This window comes from Danio rerio, chromosome 1 (genome assembly GCF_049306965.1).
Source record: "Danio rerio strain Tuebingen ecotype United States chromosome 1, GRCz12tu, whole genome shotgun sequence".
NCBI lineage: Eukaryota > Metazoa > Chordata > Actinopteri > Cypriniformes > Danionidae > Danio > Danio rerio.
In genome coordinates, this window is record NC_133176.1 from 30,078,863 (window position 1) to 30,096,217 (window position 17,355).

The 17,355-nt window shown below is 39.4% G+C and overlaps 1 long non-coding RNA gene across 1 annotated transcript; it reads left to right on the forward strand.

Moving 5' to 3' along the window:
• Positions 1 to 6,143: 6,143 nt before the first annotated feature.
• LOC141385740 (uncharacterized) lies at positions 6,144 to 10,667 on the forward strand. The gene is made up of 3 exons (XR_012406658.1): positions 6,144 to 8,913; positions 9,312 to 9,445; positions 9,856 to 10,667. It is a non-coding gene; the product is annotated as an uncharacterized lncRNA (long non-coding RNA).
• The last annotated feature ends 6,688 nt before the right edge of the window (positions 10,668 to 17,355 follow it).

The window sequence follows — 17,355 nt, forward strand, 5'->3', positions numbered from 1 at the left end:
ATACATGAAACACCTGGGATCAGGACAGGTATCTAATGTTACTGTATATAAAAGTGATCATACATGAAACCCCTGAGATCAGGACAGGTATCTGATGTTAACTAATATAAAAGTGATCATACATGAAACCCCTGAGATCAGGACAGGTATCTGATGTTACTGTATATAATATAAAAGTGATCATACATGAAACCCCTGGGATCAGGACAGGTATCTGATGTTACTGTATATAATATAAAAGTGATCATACATGAAACCCCTGGGATCAGGACAGGTATCTGATGTTACTGTAAATAATATAAAAGTGATCATACATGAAACACCTGGGATCAGGACAGGTATCTAATGTTACTGTATATAATATAAAAGTGATCATACATGAAACACCTGGGATCAGGACAGGTATCTAATGTTACTGTATATAAAAGTGATCATACATGAAACCCCTGAGATCAGGACAGGTATTTGATGTTAATACATATAAAAGTGATCATACATGAAACCCCTGAAATCAGGACATGTATTTGATGTTAACTAATATAAAAGTGATCATACATGAAACCCCTGAGATCAGGACAGGTATCTGATGTTACTGTATATAATATAAAAGTGATCATACATGAAACCCCTGAGATCAGGACAGGTATCTGATGTTACTGTATATAATATAAAAGTGGTCATACATGAAACACCTGGGATCAGGACACGTATCTGATGTTAACTAATATAAAAGTAATTATATATGAAACTCCTGGCATCAGGACAGGTATGTGATGTTACTGTATATAATATATAAAGTATTTGACACAAAAGCCCTGGGATACCTGAGGACAGGTATCTTAAGTTATAACAGTATTAATGTAATCTGAGAGGTATCTTAAGTTAATTTGTTTAATATAACATACACTGACTTCACATGAAACACCTGCGATCAGGAGCTATTTTGTACTGCATATAAAAGGTATTGGACACGAAACCCCTGCGAATACGTACAGGTATCTGAATCAAACGGCTGTTTTCACAATCTGCGCATGATCCGTGACCTATGCAAATTCACAGATAGGCCACGCCCACCCGATGACGTAGTAGCGGTTGCGCTGTACTGAAATCCCTGGAAAAAAGTGCCTGCCATCACACACCTCTCCTGTGAGAAGAATGTCTTCCAGCCTGTGCAAGACACCTAGATCTGGTTGGTTAAACCTCTCCTGAAACTGGACTACAACACAATCCAACAACTTGTAAAACATCTGCCCTGTAAATCTCTTCAGGTGACTTGTGAGTGTGCTGGCTAGCTCCACCAGTATATCTCCTTGGTGTCTGCCTTTGGTGAGGCATCTGAATGGGTTCAATGCCAAGAGAGTCCACCATTTTCACTGCTTTTTAAAAAAAATCTGCAGAAATCTTTTTTCATTACTTTTGAACTGGAGAGTTGATTTTTTATTGATTGTTGCATTTCTGCAATGGTTGCAATGCGTTTCTGCAGAGACTTGTTCAGACTTTCTAGTTCCTTAATGACTTCTATTGCCAAAAGAAGCCCCAGCACAGTTTTACCTTTTTCAAACCTCTCACGCAGTCCATTCGCCCTAGCGCCTGCGCTTGATGCAGTTGCTGCCATCTCCTATAAGCTTGTCAAGATACTTTCATACTGAGACAACACTGCTTTTATAGCAGTTCCCCTTACTGTCCACCTGGTTGGACAGAGAGGTCTGAGTGATGATGATGGTACATCTGAATCTGCTGCCTCAGCTGCAAACATGGCTTTGAATTTTCCAGACTGTGTGCTTAACGACCCTAGATCATGTACCCACTCTAAAGCATCTCGAATTAAAGGACTAGATTGGCATGCAGCCTGTGTGATTAGGTTAAGGCAGTGACTTCCACAGTGTACATATAAAGCCAATGGCTGATATTTCTTTACTACTGCCTGAGCACCTGAATAAGCTCCAGACATGTTGGCAGCACCATCATATCGTCACCTTAGAATTATAAGGTTCTATCTGACATTTTTTATCAAAATTGTCAAATAGTTATTAACATATTCTTATTAAATGACAACTTATTTACATTATGGGGCGCTTTTTTATAAGTTGTTTACATTTTAATACTTTAAAAAAAAAAAAAGTTACACACTTTGGCTGCGTCCGAAACCGCCTACTACTCAGTAGGTACTGCATTTGAATTTAAACATACTACTCGGCCGTTAGAAAAGTATGCTCTATACAGTATCAACGTGAAAAGTATGAATAGAATTTGGACGTACTACATCCGCCATTCTGTCATGGTCACGTGACCTGCCTGCGTCAATTGCGTCGCTTTACTCCCATTCATGAATTCGCTCGCAGGGCATCACGAGATAGCGCAGCATGCATGGGATGTTCACTCTAGAATCTCGCCAGAAGTAGTAATCCGGGTACTTCTCGCATACTGTTTTTCGAATTCCATGAATTCGGACATACTACTCGGCTCGCATACTGATTTTAGCATACTATATAGTATAGAAGTATGCGGTTTCGGACGCAGCCATGCTCTTTGCAATGGAATGCAAAAACTTTGAAGCTCAATATCTCAAATCATTCAGAACGCAGATAGAACCTTATAATTCTTAGGTAACCATATGTCTGACCTCTTAAACATGTCATCTGAATATTAAACTTCAAAAGCACATCCATAGCCATTTTGGCAATCTCCAGTCCTGTAGTTCCTGAAACCTCATATAAGCCAATAAAAACCTCTTGTGGAACCAGGTCCTCATCCTCATATCTTAAACATATAAACTCTTGCTCTGCACCTGAGATATATTGAGTGCCATCTTTAATGATTGAGTACTGCAGGACAGATAGAGACTGGATAGTCTGCAATATTTCTGACAATGCAGTTTCCTAATGTAGTGGCAATTTTCTTTAAAGAGGCACTCTCTGTGGTCAAGAAACAAAGTCTTACCCGGGATGTCTTTTCAAAGTTTTATTCTTTGCAATGAAGGTTACAATCATACAGCAACAACAGTTTCAGCAGAGTGAGACTCTGAAGTCAAGTGTGTTCACCCTTTTATCTGGTTTTTACTGCTTGCAAGGTCAAATCCTAATAAGGCCCATTCTGTACGTGCGTCAGGTGCTCTGCTGTTTCCGCTACACATGTTTATCTAAAAATTAATTTCCATTACAATTCCTCTCTTTTTATCATTCATTGATAACTCATTTTTAAATTCATTTTTCAATTGATTTCTAAAATCACACTGGTTAAAGAAATCACATTGGTTAATCATTTAACACTGGTTAATCTTTTAACAGGTTTCTGCACACATCAAATACACTAGAGATGTTTTAACACTCTTCTTAATATAGTTTCCCCATTAAGAGTTACCTTTCAAACCATCCCTCTTCCCTGGGAGCCAGGCTAAACGAATAATCACTGTTATTGCACTCCTGACCGAAATCAGACCCCCAGTCACCCCTCAGAGGTTCAAATCACAGAAATTGCCTGTTTTTTCACATTATTGATTTGTTCACACAACAAAATTCTGAAAACATTTCTTCAATCAGTTAAAAAATGACTAACACTCTACATCATCAATTCATCAATAACACTCACAAACATAGGAACACGTTGTTGTTTCTGTACTCTTAAACATACATCACATTTACACTTTTCTCTCGATTTTCATGCAAATTATCACTCTTTTAAGACTTGTTACAGAACATATTAACTCATTGCTGTTTTTGTTTGGATGGACCCAAAATACATATAAGCAAGCAGATAGTTATCTCAAATTTTAAAAAGTCAGGTCCGTTAATATTTTCCCAATTAAGTAACAGCCTTCACATAAATTTTGTTCTCAATATGTTTACAGTTTTTCTTTATCCATATCCATGTAGCTACTGCTATTGTCAAAGTCATAATCAAAATCACCCATATCAATGTTCATAACCTCTTCATTCACGGCCACACTTATCATCTGATGGGATGTTGTAGATGTAATCAGTCTGCCCACTGACCATGACACAAATCTGAATATACATGGCAGACAACATAATAGACAACATAATACCCACCCCCAACACAGGTAACACCACAGTAAAGGTCGAGTAGATCCAGTTTCCCCACTTAAATGACAGCCAATCTAGCCATGAGTTGTTAGCGTTCTTAGGCTCTTTTACGGCCATTCTCATGTGGGCTACAGTGTCAGAAATGGTTTGCTGGAATCAGGTTAATGAAAACAGCAGAACACTCAGTGATAATAATAGCAGCGTCAGTGTGGTTTGTCTCAATCCACACACTCCACGCCCTTCGAAATCGATGCCAAGTAATCTTCTCATCCATCTTCAGCTTTGATGATGTTCAAGCACAGCTTATTCACCTCTCTTTTGGTCACTTTCTCCTCCATCTGTTTGCTGCTTGGTGTCATATTAAGAAGTTACTGTCTCACACACACCTCTTGACCTTGTTGTTTCTCCCCAGCTGTGACCTTGCTTCACTTAGAAAGCAGCCTGCTGTTTTCTTCAGACAGCTTCATGGCCCCTCTTTCTCTCCTACTCCCTCGTGGAATCCTTCTCAGGTGATGGAACTTTCCTGCAGTGCTCAGCGTGCACCCACGTCGCCCGCTCTGCAACCTTCAGTGGTCAGTAGCACTTGAAATGGACCCAACCAGCGCTTTGCTCTCCAGCTTTTTCTCCTCAGGTCCCTGATCACCATGAAATCGCCAGGCCTCAGGCTGTGCAGTGGTCTCTCAGCAGCCTTCCCCTGTGCGGCCTTTACCTGCACACAAACATCGGACAACACATGAGACAATTCTTTACAGTAATTCAACATGTCATTCTCACACACATCTGTTAAGGGCAGCTGCTGTTTTCCCCCATTCACACCTACACGCGGTGGTTTACCAAAGAGAATTTCAAACGGGCTCAAATTAATTTTTGATCTTTTTCTAATTCTCATGTACATCAGGACAATGGGTAAAGCTTGAACCCATGTAAGCCCTGTGTTTTCACAACATTTTGCCAATTTGTTTTTCAGGATGCCATTTTCTCTTTCAACAGCTCCACCTGAAGCTGGATGGTAACTGTGTTCTCAAATCAATTTCCAAATATTGGCCGACTTGTTTGATTGCTTCATTAACAAAATGAGTACCATTATCTGAACTTATTTTTCGTGGTATTCCCCATCTCGGCACAATTTCAGTCATTAACGCTTTTGCTACCGCAGCCGAATCTTGTTTTGAGGTTGAAAAACTTCAACCCATTTTGACCACATGTCAACCATCACCAAACAGTACCTTTTCCCATTGCATGGAGACAATTCAATGTAATCCATCATCAAATATTCAAATGGCCCTGTTGGAGGTGGATGAGATGATTGTGGAACTTTTATCGCTCTGGCCACTGTGGGGAGTCAACGGATCGTTCCAGAACCGAGCAAGTCACAGACCATGTTATCCTTAAAAGATTGGTTGGTGCCTAAATGTCTGAGCTTTGATTTCATTTTCAAAGCAATCCACAGGCACCCAGCAAAAGGCAATCCACAGGACGACTATCCAGTCAACATCACAGTTGCGTGTTAATTAACTTTGCACCTTAAAACAGTGAGAGGCTCTACAATCAAAAACCCACCAAACCGGTTTTTGAGAAGTACCTTTTGGTTTGTGTGCCCTTTGGCGTCTGCAAGGAATACACATTCTCAGGCAGACACAGAAGTGATCAGATACGCTTCCAAAGTTTAATGGACATTTAAGTAAAACAGTTTATTTGAGTAATGTACGTTTGCTTTATGTTTCTGTAGGTTTTTGTGTGTACATGTTCCATGTGTTTAACAAAACTGTTATGGATAGTTATTGAGTAATAGCCCTCAGTGACAAATGAAATCTACAGAATGTTTGTGAAATACTTCATGTTTGGTATTGATTGAAAGCTAGGAACATTTCAAATGCATTGGTTTATATGAAGAAACCATACTATGAAAAGTGTCGATGTTATAAGACTTTATTTTAACCACTATGCTATCAAAGCAGCACCCACACCAGGTGTCAACCCGGCCTCCTAGAGGGCAGAATTGGGGTGTGACTCCACCCCGCACCTTATCTGATTGGACAAGTATTGTGTAGACCCAGCCTCTACCAAAGCCTATAAAACTTTGAACAAAGAAATTTCATCGTCGTCTTTTGCCGGTCATCTTTGCCAGTCGTCACCGCCGTCGCTGCCCGGACGTCGCTCTTCTCGTGCTGTGGCCGTTACATCGCCTCGCCGGAAGCCTCGTTACATCACGGAGCAGACCGTGACCTTCACTTGCTGCCGGCTCGACCCCCGATCTGCTTGTGCAACCGCTTCAACAACAAGCCATCGGGTCAACACATCCAAACTCTGAAACTCATCCTAACTACAGGAACCCAGGAAGGACTTCGAACGCCGCCTTGTCCAACATCCGTATCCCTAGCAACCGACTAAGGAAACCCCTCTTCACCGACAAGGGAATTCCATCACGTCACTGAAGTTGCTACGCTGACCAATCAGCTTCGCCGGGATTTCCCTTTGGACCAGTCAAGGAAACCAAAATTACATCAGAACACAAGTAGCACAAACGAGGTTTCTATCCATTGCTGACACTGGTGTGAATTATGTTTAAGTAGTAAAGAATAGCAAGATTCTCTGCTTTTATGGTTTCTCTCAGGTTGCAATGCTAAGAACGTAGCAAATGCTAGAAGTTGAATCCACTCAGTCATAACTCTCCTCAAACTGCTTGTGAGTGTGTGTATGTATGTGCGTTTGTTTGTTTTACGTAGCGTTAGATTAGTACTTTGTGTTGTAGAGTAGCAATAAACTTTTGTTTCGTTTTAAGATCCGTGTTGGTGTGTTGTGTGCTTTATAAGTTAATGCCTCAGCTTCAGATACTGCTACCTTGCTTAATAAATAATTAGATACTGTTTTTATATTGTTATTGTTGGCCACGTAATAATATAATACAGAATTGCTTTACACTAAACGTTCTATTTGCTGGACAAATACTTAAGTTAAGTGTAAGCTTTAAATAATTCTATGTGAATCATGTTCGAATCTTTGATTCGAATCCCCAAAGTTTAAACATGATTTAAACCAAAGAGCTGATTCTTACACCACATTATGTGTGTTGCAAATTACACATCGTCTACAGAAATTGTCCGCAAATGCAGTGAACCCCTTTGTGAACCACAGTTCCCTCATTTGCGCAACCATTGCTGTTTTTGACACACGATCTTTACCATGAAATAATTTTGCGTAATGTTGGAAATAATATTTTGGTAAACACGCCTTGCCCTCAGCACACTTCCACACATTATCTTTCATCACACAGCCAGACTGTCTCCACTTGTTTTTCTCCAGCCCTGTCGCGAAGGTCTGCATGTCCTGCTAAGAAAAACACACGTAATTGTGATCACCAACAGATAGCAAAGAACATTCAGAGTTGTCTTTGTCTTGGGACGCCGCGACTTTTGCTGCTCCATTTGCCCTGGAGTTACCTACAGAAACAGAATCTATATTATTAGTATGTGCTGCGCATTTACAAATGGCCAGTTTGTCAGGTAGTAAAATCGCATCCAGCAGCGCTGCCACTAAAGGAGCATGGAGTATTGGTCGACCATCAGACTTTAGAAATTTTCTGTGTTTCCACAGAGCCCCAAAATCATGAGCTACTCCAAATGCATATTTTGAGTCAGTGTAAATTGTAGCCTCTATTTCTGCCATCAATTTACATGCTTCTGTCAACGCCATGAGCTCTGCGGCCTGTGCAGAATAGTGCCCTGGTAATTTCCCAGAGGCCACCACATCAAATTCAGTCGTTACCCCAGCCGGCAGACGACCGACCTTCAACGTTGAAATATGGTTGAAATAAGGTCAGATGTGTTTTGAACATTGAAATAATGTTGATAGAACGTTTAATGTTGAACGGTTGAAAAACAGCCTGCATATGACAAGGCTTCAACGTTGAAATGTGGTTGAAAATACGTCAGTTGTTGCTTTAATGTTGAAACAATGTTGAATGATAAATGGTTGAAAAAAGTTACAGAAATCCTTGTACAAATCAACGTTGACATTTTTTTATCATGATCTGTATGTTAAATTAACGTCATGGCTTCACCCAATATTCAACATGTTTGGTTACCATAGTATCGGAGGACTCGGCGCACGCGGCCACGCGCAGCACTTCACTTAATTAATTACGAACAACTGACCTGCAGTGCAGCAGAATTCAGAGGTAAGCGTGTTTTTAGATGCTTTAATGTTTTATATACCCCCCGATTTTGTTTTACACACAGTGTATCTTAAATGTGACTTGGTGTAGTGTTTCGAATTTTGAAGCATTTAAAACTTTCCAGTTTGGTTTTTAGTCTTGTTTGCGCTCCGGTGATGCAGCTAATGCCTAGTTCAGACTGCGTGATTTTAGCCCTGATTTTGGCTCGCCATCAGGTTTTGAGAAATCGCCGACAAATGCCTGAAATCACAGGCAAATCGCTGCTCGTGCACGCGAGTGACAATCACACAGTATGAACTACCAAAGACGCGATCTGAGAGAATCGCCGATGAGTAGCCGATGCCCGTGAGATATTTGGCGTGCTAAATATGTGGAGCTGTCGGCGATTCAAATCATGCTGTGTGAAATGAGCTTTGACTGAAAATAACATCAGTGATCGCCTACAGCCAATCAGAGAGCAGCATCCAGGCCAACGGGAAGTTGCGGGAGGAGAAGTTACCATAATATAAACAAGCATGTCTTCGCTTGAGAAAAGAGCTTCTTTTCTGAGCATTTGGGATCAAGAAACGGAGGAAAAATTGGTGGAAATTTGGCAGGAGCACCCCTGTCTGTATGATGTTTCATCCGAGATTTATCACAACCGGATCGAGAAAGAAAAAAGTTGGAGAGAAATCGCAAATTCTCTTCAAAAGCCAGGTGGGCAAATTAAGTATATTTTCTACCCCACTTAAAGGCTTCTTTCTCAATATGTAATTTATAACAAATGATATACTACGTGATGAAAAAAATGCTATACTATATGTTTTTGAACCATATGATATACTAGTTAATTGTAGTGTACCTCATTTACTAATTTAACAATTGAGTAGTTTTTAATATTACAGTATGCTGTAATGCACATTAACAAATTGTAGTACATACTTTAATTTACTTCAATTTACCATAATACATTTACTATAGTACGGTTTAAAAACAGTATAGTTATATACTAGAGTAACTGTACTATAATACACTATATTATTTTTTTCCTGCTTTTACAAATATGTTACTCATCATATTCCTGAATGTTTAACTAAACATTTTTTTTCTTTCAGTCGAAGAAGTTAAGACCAGGGCTTTATAACCCAGTGGGAGTGGCAACAAACCCCTGACACCTAGGCAGAGTTGGCTTCTCAGGGTCATGGATTTTATTAAAAAACATATTGTTCATCGTCCATGCGAGACCACTGTGAGTTTACAAACAAGTTTCCCTGTAGACAATGTACAGATTGGAAACATTCCAATTTTAGTAAAAAATCAGTTTTGATTTGCATCTTTCTGTACTTTTAATACATTCAAATTCCACCAATTTTATTGTGAGCAAAAGCCTACATTTATAAATTGTGATGTCCATACAATTATATCTAAAAATGCAATGTTCAGTACTGTACAATGCATACTCTACATGCATTATAATATTATTAAAAAAGTGCACAAGCTATAAAATTGAGAGTATTAAATTATCAAAAATATTGCATTCATGATTAAATACAAATGTACGTTGTGATGAGCACTGGATGTGAAAATGGGGAATTGTCATTTTAGCCATTTTCAACTGTTATTTTTACTGACTCCACTGTTGTTTTACCTTTCTTCTAGCTTGATTTGCCACCCACTGACCAGGAGAACACAGAAGAACCAGAAGACTTTCTTGATGATAGTACAGAATCCCTAAATGAGTTGCAGACATCACGTACCTCCTCCCCTGTAGAATATTTAGATTCCCCATCAACAGTGAGCACAAATGCAGGGGTAGAGTCAAGCACAAAGGGAATAAAACGCAAAGCCAGAGTAGCTGACATAGAGCTGCAAAAGCTAGCTGTTTTGAAACAAATGGCAGCAAACGTTGAGGTTGACCCAACGCCTGATGCATTCACTAGCTTTGGAAACCAGGTAGCAGCTGAATTAAGGCTGTTTCAAGATACAGCTGTTGTAACCAGATTAAAAAGGAACATTATGAACATGATCTATGGTGCTCAAGACAATGAAAGAAACAGATCCACTTCCTCACATTCACCATCTGCACCATACACTTTCCACCCCACTGTTACACCTTTGCCACTGGTACATACTTACACACAACACATGCCACTACAGAGTGCTCGACCTCAAAGTTTTTTGCAAACATTGCCACCATATGATGGCACAGACAGCCTGTAAAAAGCTGTTCTTTTGATTTACTTTTTTGATGGTTGATTTAGATTGTTGTACTTTTACTTATCAGTAAATTGGACACTCTGCTGCTACTTTGTTTTAACACAAATTTATTTTACTGTTATAAAAGCAATGTTAAATTTGCAGTGTTAAAAAATACGTCTTTGTAAATTTGTGTAGTTCAGCACTTTATTGAAAGGAATACCACTTATATGGTTTGTACTTTTATTAATAAATGTTTACAGAAATTAAAACAAGTCTTGAGTTTGTACATGCTATTTCTAACTATGTTAAACTATACACAGGTTTTATGGTCTGTAGATATAATATTGTTACCACGACTGGGGTGGAGGGACAGGAGACCACAGGAGGTAAGATCCAATATGCAGTTTATTCAAATGTCAGGCAAGCAATGGTCATCAGGTGCAAACAGGTATATAAAGGCAGTCCAGAATCGTAAACGTTTAAACAGGCAAATGGTCAAAAGGCAGGCGGCTAAACAGGATAACTGGGATACGAGGCTAGGGTCTAAACACAGAGAAACAAGACAGGGAAACGTGTTGTAATGTACACAGGGAAACAAGACTCGGCCAACTGGTGGCGTGAGAGAGTGGCTCATGAATGAATGAAATCAGTCTGTGAACAAGGCTCAGCTGGTGCTTGCAATCAGGATACATGAGTGAGCAGGCGTGCGTGTTTGGGAGCAGTGCATGTATGAATGTGTAGTCCTGAGGAATGCGGAAATGAAGTCCTGAGTTCGTGTGAGAACCAGCGATCCTCTGGGAAGCGATCGCTGGTTGTGACATAGCCCCCCCTCTAGGAGTGGATTCCAGACACTCCACTACTGTTCAGGTGGGAGGCGGAGCAGAGGCGGAACAGGGGGAGGGATGGAGGGCCAGGACCATGCAGCTGGGGCGTACCTGGGGCGTGGAGCTGCGAAGGGCCTGGAGACTGGAGCTGCGGAAGACCCGGAGAGTGGAGCTGCAGTGGTCCTGGATCGTGTGGCAGCGAAAGACCTGGAGTACTGCGAGGAGCCGGCAGGGTTGGAGGCTTCAAGGGAGCCGGCAGGGCGAGGAGTCTGGATGACGCCGGCTGGGTGAGCTGTCTGGATGGCGCCAGCTGGGCGAGGAGTCGTGACCGTTCGGGTAGCTCAATCAGTGGCGGACACTTGGGAAGCTCAGGCGGCGGCGGCGACGACTCGGGAATCTCAGACGGCGGCGGCGACCACTCGGGAAGCTCAGGCGGCGGCGGCGACCAATCGGGAAGCTCAGGCGGCGGTGGCCAGAAGCACCTTTTTTATGAAAGGCACTTTTCTTAAAAATAAATCGGACAGAAGAATCAATATTAAATGTGTTTCTCCTGCCAAGGAACACAACCTGCCGGTGAGACGAAGTAGTCACATAGAAGGTTTCGTTGCATTTTTGCCACAACAGATGCATTGCGTTGCCCTCTATGATCCACTGATTGGAATGACCCTGTTCCTTGAATCCTCCAGTTTCCTTCAACTATGCTGTGGTCATTGTTCTCCCAGTCTGCAAAGGCTGGAGGTGTGTAGGCCTCAGATCTCCGCTCACAGAAGAAGTTATGGATGCATAGGGAGGCCATAGTTATTTTAACTACCTTGTCTGGCTCCAAGCATATGGTGCTCCTAAAAACTCGTAGCCTGTTGGCAAGAATGCCGAATGCATTTTCTACCACTCGTCGTGCTCTTGACAGGCGGTAGTTCAGGATTTGTTGACTGTGGTCCATTTGTCTGTAAGGATACGGCTTCATAAGATCAGGCCTTAAAGGATATGCCTCATCACCCACAAACATGTATGGCATTATTATGTCACTGCTGGGCAATGGTTCGGGTGGAGGAAAGTTCAGCTGGCCCTGATCCATTGCTTGGCGCAAGTCTGACTGAGCGAATAGTCCAGCATCAGAAACTCTACCTTGGGTACCCACACTGGCATATATGAACTTGTAATTGGCATCCACAACAGCCATCATTATCACAGAGAAGCTGGATTTGTAATTATGGTAGAGGCTGCCACTTTTTGCAGGAGGCTGTATACGGATGTGTTTTCCATCAAGTGCACCTAGGCAATGTGGGAATTGCCATTTAGATTGAAACTCATGGGCTATTTCCCTCCATTCTGCTTCTGTTGATGGTGTTTAGCAAAAGAACAGTTAGAACAGAACAATTTTATTTTACACGCAGGGTAAAAATAAAACACTCTAAATATGAACTCTTTATTTAAGGCTTAACTGACTACAGAAATTAATACATTTAAATACAAAAAACAGTGAGCTTTCAAAAGACAAATAATGTGAGAGGATCTAGCTATATTGCTTATTTTTATAGCATGCTCTTGTTTTGTATACTAGACGCATTAAGATCCTTTACAAAGTAAAATAACTGTAGTTATGAGTAATAGGCCAGACAGAATCAGCTGACATTTTTTGTTATTCCTGTGGAGAATTGTGTAAAAAATAAAAAAATAAAAATAAACTGCGGATACATGCGGAATGATTATAGGAGTGTAATAACTATAATCTTAATAAATGAAATTAAAAAAAATATTTTTTTATCTTTTATTTAATGTTTACAATGCAAATCCAATTAGATCCACTTATTTGTTAAACAAAGTAAGTCTCTCATATAATATACCTACTGAAAGGCAGAAAACATTACTTTAAAAACTATTGTAAATAAATAATATGGAAATTTTAATCTTACAATTATTATATCACAATAATATTAGTGAAAAAAATTAAATTAAACTAATTATCACATAAAACACATTAAAACTAAATAAATATTTATTTACAACCATTTACACAAGTAAATACATAGACTGAATTATGGGCTAAAAATATGCAGACTTTAGCGCGTGCAGATTCCGTGTGGCCCTATATGTAAACCTGCCTGTGAAAACCTGGGAAACATATCATTTTTATTGCAGATTTACTGTTTTCTATGTAAAATAATATTACACAGAAGAACTTTCTGTGAATTTATTGTTTTACTGATTCAAAGATTAAAATCAAAGAGACATTTAATGATTGAAAAGCTTTACATTATAAGAGATTGTGGTCAGGATTTCATGGACAGGGTCATGTATAATTCATTTATTTGTGTTGCATTTAAATTTAATAGAGGTATAGTTTTTAGCTAATTGTATTATTGTTTTGATAATTGTATGAAGTTAATTACTAATGTACAAAATGTGTCCTTTTAGTACAGTATTTCATTAAATCAGAGAGTACCTTGAGGAAGTCTTTTTTCATGACCTTGTAGAGAGCAGCCCATGTTTCCATAACGATCCCAGAAATAGTGCTGACCCCAACCCTATACTGGAAACTGAGGGAAGTGAACGTTTCACCTGCACAAGTACTTTACAGAATATAAAGCAATTTATACAAAAACAAATACAACTTCTGAATTAATTATTGCTCTGGCAAACCCACCTGTCGGCAAAAACCGCATGGTCACAGCTAGGCGCTCTCTTGGAGAGATTGATCGTCTCATTTGCGTGTGCTGCTTGGTTATGAGAGGTCCGACCATCCCAAGTAGGATTTCGAACTCCTCTGCTGTCATCCGCAGCAGCTTCCTGAACCCAGTTTGATCATCCATCTATTTGTATGGCAAGCACAATTTTAATCAGGAAAAAATAAAAAACAAACTTCCCAATTATATAAAACAGGAACGAAGTACAAACATTTGAATGACCAGTCGCATCAGCAGAACATTGCAAAATGATTTACCTCCAACTCTCTTTGCAGAACACATAATCCTTACTCCTCGCGTCTGCCTTATCTTGCTTCTTCTTTTCGCTGCAAATGAGTGCAACTGCAATTTGCATGGCAAGTTTCTTGCGGGCTACCATTTTTTTTAAACAACTAATCCACTCTCACGTGACAACTCCAGTGTTGCACGCGTGACCTTGCGTTGTTTACGTGTCACTTCTCGCGTGTGTTTGGTTGTATTTCCGCACCGAGACAAAGTTGTCGGCGATGCTCCTTTTAAAGTCATGCAGTGTGAAATCCTCTGTCACCGATCCATCTTGCAGTGTAAACACAGCACCGACGGAACGCTAGCCCAGATAGTCATGCAGTGTAAAAACATCTGTGACACGACTACTTTGAAAATCATGCAGTCTGAACTCGGCATAACCTCGAGGTAATGTCACATGTTTAACGTTAGTCTAAATGAGCATTTTTATGGCAAATTCAAAGCGATAAACTTCAAACGCAGTTTAAAGTTACTGAGCAACGTTATCAAACAATATCCTTTTTATACGCTGTATCATTAGTGTTATTATTAGGCTGGCTTGAGAAACAAGCCAGACTACTGAAATCCTATTTAAACTTATTATTTTTTTTTTTACTTAATTATGCCTCGCTTCCTAACACCCTGAATGAGTTTTTTGCACGCTTTGACAATGACTCCAACAGAATGGAAATCCAGACAGCACCATCACCCACAGAAGAGACGATACCCGTCTTCGAGTGTCACCAGGTGAGATCCACTCTAAGGAGGATCAATGTCAACAAAGCAGCTGGACCAGACAAGGTTTCAGGTCGCGCACTTAAGTCTTGTGCTGACCAATTGGCGGGGGTGTTCACCAACATCTTCAATCTGTCTTTAAAGCAGGCCGTAGTCCCTATGTGCCTCAAATCAACAACCATTGTTCCAGTGCCCAAAAAGCAATCAATGAAATGTCTGAACGACTATCGCCCAGTTGCTCTGACACCCATTATAATGAAGTGTTTTGAGAGACTTATTCTTTCACACATCAAAACAAACATCCCTACTGACCTGGACAGCCTACAGTTTGCTTACTGCAGGAACAGATCAACAGAGGATGCAATCTCAATTACACTTCACACCAGCCTTTCTCATCTGGAGCATCACAATACATATGTTAGGATGTTATTCGTAGATTTCAGCTCTGCATTTAATACCATTGTACCATAAAAAGTTTTCTTAAGAAAACTCAAGAAAACAAAAGTACCGACCCAGCTCTTACTAAATTTCTACAGGAGCACGATAGAGAGCATCCTCTGTCACTGCATCACAGTGTGGTACACAAGCTGCACTGCGGAAAACCGGAGAGCTCTATCCCGGACTGTTAAGACTGCACAGAGGATCATAGGAACTAAACTCCCAAATCTCAATACAGTCTACGCTAGCCGCCTACAGAGGAGAGCTAGCAACATCATTAAGGACCCTACTCATCCAGGAAACAAACTTTTTGCACTACTCCTATCAGGGAAAAGATATAAGGCAATTAAGACTCGCACAAACAGGCTAAAGAGCAGCTTCTTCCTCAGAGCTGTAGCCTGTGCCACCCCTCCTCTTTGTACACATTAACAATCACCCCCCTCCCTTACTCCCTACCTTTCTGATGTTCTGCTGCTAATGCACAAAGACACTTTATGGATATTCATGTTTGCACTCATTTGCCATAATGTAAATACTGTGACTATTACATTTAATATATTTTATCTTACATCTTATATATTTTAGTATTATGTATATTGTTGGTTTTTATGTGACTTATTACATTTAGTATACTTTATCTTGCCTCTTATATTTTAGTTTTATGTCTATTGTTTGTTTTCTCTCTTTTTATGTTGCTGCTGGTCTCTGTGAGTTACCAAACAAATTTCTTTGTACAACTACAATGACAATAAAAGTTCTTTACTTTACATATACAAGTAATACAACACTATTTAGTGTTCCTTTAAGAGGCAGAGAGATCCGTGATCAAAATCGAGGTAAGATTGAACGTAATTCTGGTCATCAGTCATTCATATTATGCTCGCGGTGAATTCCATAAAGCGTAATAAAACTGATCTGGATGCAGAATCATCCGCGTCGGAATCGACCCGCATGCATTTCTGTCTGCTACCCTGTGAGTTTTAAAATGCATGCCTCTGATGTTGGCAGAAACATAACTTTACTTCAGATATTTCTTTCAAAACAGAATATTCTGTGCCGTGAAAAAGCCTTCTCCTCTACTTGTGATAATGAAAATGAAAGCCATGCGAACATTCACGCATATTATACAATAAACATATTTAATATAAAATCCTTCTAACTTTATTTTTAACCTGTATTTTAACCCTCTAAAAACAGCTATGTCCTTGCCACAAAACTAATAATCCATCTTCAAAACCTACAATTTCTTTCCATTCGGTCCGGTCGGACCTGAACGTCTTTATACCGTTGTAATCACGTGTAAATTCTAACAGAGACAATGTTTGCACTTTTTAAATCACATTTTATATATTGTGCAAAAATAAAACATCCAAACAGCATCATAACCAATAAAAACACACAGCAAAAAATATTTTAAAATAGTGAATATATATATATATATATATATATATTATTAGCCCCCCTGAATTATTAGCTCCCCTGTTTATTTTTTCCCCAATTTCTGTTTAATGGAGGGAAGATTGTTTCAGCACATTTCTAAGCATAATAGTTTTAAAAACCTATATCTAATTACTGATTTATTTTATCTTTGCAATGATGACATTAAATAATGTTTGACTTGATATTTTTCAAGACACTTCTATACAGCTTAAAGTGACATTTAAAGGCTTAACTAGGTAAATAAGGTGAACTAGGCAGGTTAGGGTAATTAGGCAAGTTATTGTATAACGATGGTTTGTTCTGTAGATTATCAAAAAAAAAAAAAATTGCTTAAAGGGGCAAATAATTGTGTCCCAAAAATGGTTTTTAAATAATTAATAACTGCTTTTATTCTAGCCGAAATAAAACAAATAAGACTTTCTCAAGAAGAAAAAATATTATCAGACATACAGTAAAATTTCCTTGCTCTGTTAAACATAATTTGGGAAATAATTAAAAAAGGAAAAAAAAAATCAAATGGGGGTTAATAATTCTGACTTCAACTGTATGTATATATATATATATATATATATATA